The 7,971-nt window shown below is 37.1% G+C and overlaps 1 long non-coding RNA gene across 1 annotated transcript in view; it reads left to right on the forward strand.

The window, feature by feature from the left end:
* The window catches only part of LOC141729033 (uncharacterized), a 32,339-nt gene extending 24,577 nt beyond the window's left edge, over positions 1 to 7,762 (forward strand). The window contains exon 3 of the long non-coding RNA XR_012580279.1: positions 7,665 to 7,762. This is a non-coding gene — a long non-coding RNA (uncharacterized LOC141729033). The remainder of the gene's footprint in view (positions 1 to 7,664) is intronic.
* Positions 7,763 to 7,971: the final 209 nt, after the last annotated feature.

Here is a 7,971-nt window from a genome sequence, read left to right on the forward strand (position 1 = left end):
ACATACTGTGAACATAGTGGACTAAGAGATCTTTAACACTCTAATCATTAAAGATACTGCAGTGCTTTGGTATACTGGAGCAGATGCACAGACTGAATCAGCCAAGTCTCATTATAAATCAGCCTTTCAATCAGACACAGTCAACATTAGCAGGAGCAGGCATTCTTTATATACTGAATAAACTTACTGTTTTTAATTTCCAGTGGCATAAATCTGGCAGTTGTCATTAGGTGTAAAATGAAAGCAAAAATGATTTAAGTACGTGCCTTTGAAAAGTACAAGATTTTTCTTCTCTCTCTGTATTTTCTGTGACTTGAGCCTCACCTTATTCCCTTCAACCTTGTCCATTTTCATCGCTGTTAAATCTCAGCAGAAACTATGGTATAACCAAACAACACAAAAAAATTCTTCAGTTGGGAAAAATCTGTTTTTTCCTGGAGGTCTTTGATTTTAAAGAGTTTGCAAACATTTAAAAATAAATAGTGTAATATCCATCTTGAATAACACTTCAATATAGTGCTACAAGTTAATGTGGAGCTCCAGAAGCACTCACATTAATGCAAAATGAGTTCATCACAATTACCATTATTACCATAAATACCAAAGGAATTAATAATGATTAGGGTGATATTTTAAAGCATTCTTAATTATCATGTGCATTGTTTATAAAATTCCAGGATGATGATAATTGCTGTAAAGCTTCTGTTTGGGCAAGGTTCTCTTCCCAATGGAAGGATAGCCCAAAGCTAAATGCTTCTGAAGTCCCTCTGAAATCCTCGAAATTGGAGTTAGAATGCTTTGCACATACGTTAGCTTGGAGATTGCTTTCCCTACAGTGTAAATTTCAACAGTAGGCTTGATGTAAGCAAGAAACCCCAAGAAATAAGCATTCAAGACAAACTTCATTTTTTTCCTGAATCTCTGGATGGTAACTAGAATAGTTCCTCTGTGCATGTTGTTGCTAGATTTGTGATTGGTGAAGAAAGCTCAAGGAGGCCTTAGTGAATTCTATGTAATTCTGTGTTTACTTGTTCAGTAATTGGAAAAAACCCTCAAACTATATAGCAGAGAACCCTTTCAGTTGAAAACCCATTGGAATTTTTAATTTTTCATGAGAATGAGATGTATAATACTATCATGCTTAACCTTCTTCAGGGGAACATTTTGAAAGACATAAAAAAATTAAAATTATGGCTTTTCAGTATGTTAATGTTGGCAGCATGGGCTACCTTTTGACTGCTTATGTTGCCCTACACATCACCTTTGATTTTACACATGCATTGCTTAGGAAAGATAAGGCAAAAGTGGCTTAAAGACTTTACTCCTGATTTTTTTCTCCCAGAGTGACTTTCAGGCGTACAAGGTGACAAAATCATAGACATGGAAGAAAAAGTGTTATAAGCATGATTTACATCAAGATTAACCTACTTCTTTGGACAGTCCAAATCTTTCCATTTTTAGAACAGGCAGTGTGCAGAAAAGCAGCCTAGAAAAAGAAGCCAGTTGTGAAATTTTATTCTGAGTTTCAGTAGATTTATACTTCTTTCCCTCACCTATCTTATTTCCAGTGCATAAAATGGGGCAGCCAGTGCATATCCCACTTCTCATCCTGGCATGGTTCTATTCTCATGTCCTTAATGAGCTGACACTGCTTAAAACTAATCAAACAAAAAGAAGGCAGTAAGTGATCGGGTCCCAGTACATCAGCTCCCCACTTGAATAAATGATGCAACCATTGCACCTCAAAGGCTGTCATTAGGGAATGGAAAGGAATGTGTGACTGGGGAGAAGTAGGAACTAAGAGCTCACTGGATTTCCTCTAACCGTTTTTTTGTGATATAAAAACATCACAAGCAAAGCAAAAGTTATCAAAATTATAGAAATTATCAGTTCATTTCTATGGAAAATTCAGGTTCTTAAAATGGCACTTTTTATATCACAGTCTTTTTAGAAGTTTTTAAAGCCTCAACTCTCAGTTAAGTGGTTGCTTTTTTATCCTTTAACTTCCACTTTTACATTTTATCTCTAGTGAGAAATCTTTGAAAAACCTAGACTTAAAATTTCCAAAGCCTTTAAATAATAAATGTTTAAGTCACTGCTGAAAACAAAATTTGCCTTCTAACCTTCATACATGGTTTTAGAAATTCTGTGTGCTAGATGGTGTGCTAACATTTAACTTGGAGATGAAATTTACTTAGTGGAGAGTTCATGCATAGTGTTATAAGCTTAGAGGTAGTTGATAATTTTGTGTGAAAATCAATATCTGGTAGGAAATATTTTTTTTTTTTTTCCTAAGGAATTGCTTTTTATGGTGGAAAAACTGAAAATTATGGGTCCCTGGTTGCTCACCTAGAAGACTGCTATCAGTTTCAATTTTTGCATGAGTGGTCCAAGTTCTTGGATCATTTGCTGCTTTCAGCAGGGACAGGCAGACTGAGCATCCGTGGCTCTTTGGCAGTGAGGCTGAAAGGATGAAAGACTCCTATCAATTTTTCTTAGTGAAAAAGCAAACCTCACAAGAGTCTTCAATCTGTTACTCAAAACAATGAAAAATTCCTTTTCTTTTTCTCTGGAATATTTAATTTTCCTGGACAATCCATCATGTTTTTTAAACTTTTGTCTTCTTTTGACAGAATATGCTTAAACATAGGACTCAGGCCTTTTAGCTGCTGGTGCCATGCACCTGAGGGCAGATACACAGGCAAGGTACACTTTCAACATGCTGCGGTGACAGGCTTGATGCCACTCTTGCTGGGCATCATCACAGTCAGCACTGATGGGGAATAGGATTTCACTGACAATTATCACTGAGAATGGACCTTCCTCACTTTCCCCAAAGTTAGAGCTGCCTCTGTCCTCAGGGAAGGGTATTCCTGTAAATCTAAAGCAGTTTTCTTTATAGTGCTGGAGGCCCTAAGCTATGACAGCACAAATGTACATGTGGTGGTTTGTTTTAAGCATGCATTTCTTAAATGTGAACATGAATTCCCTAGGTCCAGAGCTGTTGGGAGGAAATAGTGAAATAGGGATCCTTTCCACATTGTGATCTATTGCTGTCATTTGAAATCTTTCAACTTTATTGAGCATCTCCCAGAAAGGGGAAAGGGGGGCCATAGGTGAGGAAAGTACATTAGTGACTGAATGACATTTGAACTCCTTGGTACAGCAGTAATAAAACCAAGAAGTTTGGAAGAAAGACAAACTATTAGAAAAGTACCAGTCATGGATGTTTAAAACTTCTTCCAGAAAAAGTAAGGGGAAGAGGTTTAAAGATCTTCATATTACTGTGATTGGCGCAAGGTAAATTCATGGCATATTGAGAGTTCACTTTTGATTGTATTTTGGCAACTGACATTAAATTAATACTTCTTGGTAAGTCACAAAATATTGGGTAAATTGCAAAAAGCTGCTGTTTCTCCAGCTGATATAAATATTGTATTAATTAAATCTGCTAAGAACACTGAAATTAGATTTCATTAACTAATATCACCCTATTAGGATAATTATGACTAATTATAGTTATTAGACTAATGGTTTTAATCCTCAAGCACAATGTGTTACAGAAGGTTAAGAGGCCTAAGATAAATTGAAAATCAAAAGTATGATCAAAGTCTTTCTTAATATTTTACACATCCTATAACGGTAACTATGACAGAAAGAGTTTCATTTCTTGCAACTCACCTCATGCTGGGAAAGAAGATAATTTTTTATAATTTGCTAGTGATTTTATATTTCCAACAGGAAGTATTCTGATTTTTAGATTGTAGGTGCTAATCAGTATGAAAAATTAACCTCTTACACATTCTCATAAAACTGCCTAATTTTATTAAAGTTTTCGGCAGAGCGTCATCTTTGGAAGGCAAAATTCCATTCATAGTAAAATGTGGTTTTTTTGTCACTGCATAGAACTATTCTTTTGTATGTATTTGCTGATGTGTGATATGTACTGTTTGAACACTTATGCAAGTAACTCAATATTCACTAGCACGAGTGAAAAAATGTGCAATACATGACCTTTGAGTCCTTCTGTGGAGGAAAGCCAAAGCCTTACCAGACATTAAAATCCCCTATATTACATAACAGAGACTTTTTCCTCCTTTGGGGCTGGACAAATGTGTTAAGTTTCTTGGGGTTTGAACTGTGAAATTCAACAAGATTTTACATGAAGTAGATCTGTCACATAACAGCTGCCTTTCAAGAGAACACTCACACAAAAATGGGTGAGCTGTACTCAGCTCTTGAATGGATAGCATAAGGGATTATCTATATTCAGAAAATTTACCAGTTTTGGATCTTGGGTGGATAGAAATGACCTAGTACTGGGGAAAATAAAGAGAGACTCCAAACTGTATCCAATCTAGGAAACAGAATTTACATATAGTTAGAAATTTGCATCTAAAACTTAGTAATTTATCTTTTAGATGACAGGTATCAGAGAGGAATCCAAAACAGGTTTGGATATCTAAAATGTGTAGGAAAAGACACTCTGAGCTAAGTACTGTAAAGGATGATTCATCTTTTTCATGGATGATTTCATGCCTTTTTGTGTCCACACAGAACAGCAGAATGGGAGCAGACAGGAATATCTGCCCACAGTGCACATAGAACTGGGAGAGTGTATCTTGCAGATGATTATAAGGCTGTTAAATGCTGAAACATTTCCATGTCAGAGAAACCACTGTCATTTCAACTACTGTTTCTGAAGATTTCAACATAACATTCTGAAGATTTGGAATATAGTGACAATACTAGTTTGAACAATATATTAAGTATAGAGTCAAATGTCTTTTTAAATTATCAGTGACATTTGAGAGATTAAAGTGGTTTTATTTTTATGAATTTTTTTCATGTTGCAAGATAAAGTCTTTATTATCTATTATGCTAAAAGTACAGTGAAAAATATTTCAGTTATTTGAGTGACAGAGCTAGTTTCTTATAATAATTGACCTTGCTTCTCCGGAGGTTGGCCCTGGCAAATCTTTATTGATCTCTCTGTACAGATGATTCAATAAACTTAGATCTGCATTTGTTTGTTTGCTTGTCTTTTATATTGTAACATCTGGATTTCTTCTTTTACCTTGTTATCTCCCAAGTACACTTTTATAATTTTACAGATTATTTCTTTCAGTTGTTTCTGTGATAATGCTCCAGTTCGACCCGAGTTTTCATGTCCCATTCCTGTGCAATTTCCTAATATGCAGTTTGTGCTTCTCTTATCATAACAACTATACACACTTGCCAAACCCTTTGCTTGGAGGCCTTAAAGGGAAATTGCACATGTTGCTAATCAAGAGTTGGCATGCTCTTTCATGGCTGGTTTCCTTTAAGGCACAGCTATTAGAGTTAAGAGTTTTCTTATTGCTGGGTAATAGAGCAGAGTTTTGTGCCTTGGATAAATGACACAGAGGCAGGGAACACAGAAGCTGAGATGCTGAATTAGACAAATGGTGGGACATGATGTAGTTGTGATGCTGAAGAATTCAGAATTGGATATGAGATCCCTGTAATGAAAGGAACTTCTCTTCCTAATCCTAGGCAATTACCTGTTAGGTCTTGTGTTGTAAATTACCTGTTAATTCTTGTGTTGTGAAGAATGACATCACAAGCATGTTTTTTAATCCTTGGCAAGGCAATTGTGATTCCCATTATTTGGAATTCCTTTTTCTTTCCTGAACCCTAATGTTTTATGTCTCAAATGTATTTCAAGACAGCCACTTTAGTAGTAATGATGTGCTTATAAAAATTGCACAAAGGGAAAACTAAGAATGTTCAAAACTAGAAATTAAGAAATATCACTGAGAAGTTGTTCATGCTATGCACACTTTCTGCTCTTTCCTATCATGCATTTTAACAAGTTTATGCTCAGTGATGTAGTAGCTTAAACCCAGCAAGTAGCTAAACACCCATGCTCTCGCTCAATGGAGCTGGGAAGAAATTTTTAGATTTGAGATAAAGATGCTTTAATAAGACAGAAACAGGAGTAAATAATAATAATAAAAATTATAATAATGGCCAGATTATAGAAAACACTGTTGTACATTGGAATTTCTCACCATTTGCCCACCAATGCCCAGACAGTTCTCAAACAGGGGTCCAGGACCTGCTTTTCCTGTAGCTTATAAACTGAACTTGACACCTTGGTATGGAATAAACCTTTGGCCAGCTGGGGTTATCTGTCCTGCCTTTTTCTCTTCCCTACCTATGCCTTTGAGGCTGCTTGCTGATTGGATAGTGTTAAAAGCTGAAAAGTCTTTGACTGAGTGCAAACACTGCTTAACAACAACTAGAACGTTAGTGTGTTTTTGACATTATTCATATTCTAAGTCCAAAACAGAGCACTATACCAGACAATAGGAAGAAAATAATTAATTCCCTCACAGCCAAAAACAGGGCAATACCCACTCCTTATTCTAAACTATCTATATGATGCCCAGGTCTGACATTTTTCAAGACATCCTTTCCTGTCTTCTATATACACACACAGATATAATTCCCTAAATTTATGGGCCATTTCTTGAAAATATCCATTGTTTTTGATTTATAAAATCATATCAAATTCCACATGTAGCAGTAGTTTCTTGAGGCAGAAGAGGTGGATTGGTGTGTTTAATTGCTGTTTAATGAATACAGTTCCAGTTGGATAGGGCCACTAACCAGGCACCTTTTGCTATATATGTATCCTAATGTTTGAACATCCCAGCACAAGCACACATTGCTGTCAGTTTGGTCTTTAACAGACTATTGCCATACTTGCCATTCCCAGAGGCTGGTGTGTGATGAGCTCTATGATATACCCACTCAGTGCCTTGCTCTTTGGCCCAGGTGTCTATGAGGTTGTTTCAGAAATGAATCCTGTTGTATGACTCATGTTTCCATAAGAGCTCCTTTCCAAAGGCCAGGATTGTATTCCAGGCAGTGGCATGGGGTGTGGGATATGTTTCCAGCCATCTGGTGTTTGCTTCTGCCGTTGTAAGCATAAGGTGCTCGCCTGGGCAGGTTTGTGGGAGTGTGATATAATTGATCTGTCAGGCCCCCCATTTATATTCCAGCCATCCTCCTCCATACCAGAGAGGCTTTAACTGCTTGGCCTGCTAGATTGCAATGCGTGTTTCACATTTTGGATAACCTGTGCCATAGTGTCCATGGTTGAATCCATACCTTGATCGTGAGCCCATCTCATATTTTGTCTCTTCCTTGATGGCCTAAGGTGTCATGGGGCCTTCCAATAAATCCTTATGCTGCCTGCCCAGACCCATCTGTGCTACTTCAATATTAGCAGCCTGATTCATCTGCTGATCGTGCTCTTCAGTGCCCCCACTCTTGTGATATGCTTTTAAAACCAGTTTCTCTACCTGAGCAGCAATACACAGTTCATGGTACGGTGGGGCCTCTTCAAAAAGCATTATCTCCTCCTCTGGTGATGCTCCTAAATATTTGCCTGTTGGCCAGTCCAGGATCATTTCCAAAATTCTTGGGTGACTAGATTTTCCTATTGGAGCCTATTGTGTGATCGGTGTCACACACTTACTCCATGTAGCATAAGTTGCAAAATGTGTAGAGAAACCATCCCTTTGAACAGCAACTACTCTAATGTCAGGAGAAGCTGTGTTTCAGGACCACTAAATTCTGAAGCAGCTCATACATTGCCAATTTTTCTTTTTCAGCTGGAATATTGTAGGCCTTGGATCTTTTGTATTCCCAGCTCCAATACTCTAAAGACCAACCAGAAGTTTTCCCTGGTGCTTCCCGCCAGAGATCCAGGCAAGTCCATTCTCCGTGAATGCCATGTAGAGCACATGTTTATTATTTTATTCTGCTTGGACTAGCTGAATAGTTACTGCATGAAATATTTCCTGGCTAATTTTTTAAAAACCTGTCATTATTTAAAACCTCATTTTAAATTGTTCTTCTTCCAGGTCACTTGACAGTAGGCTTGAAGTTGTAGCTTGAAAAGTCCATTTTCCATAACTC

Source organism: Zonotrichia albicollis, chromosome 5 (assembly GCF_047830755.1).
Source record: "Zonotrichia albicollis isolate bZonAlb1 chromosome 5, bZonAlb1.hap1, whole genome shotgun sequence".
NCBI classification, from domain to species: domain Eukaryota; kingdom Metazoa; phylum Chordata; class Aves; order Passeriformes; family Passerellidae; genus Zonotrichia; species Zonotrichia albicollis.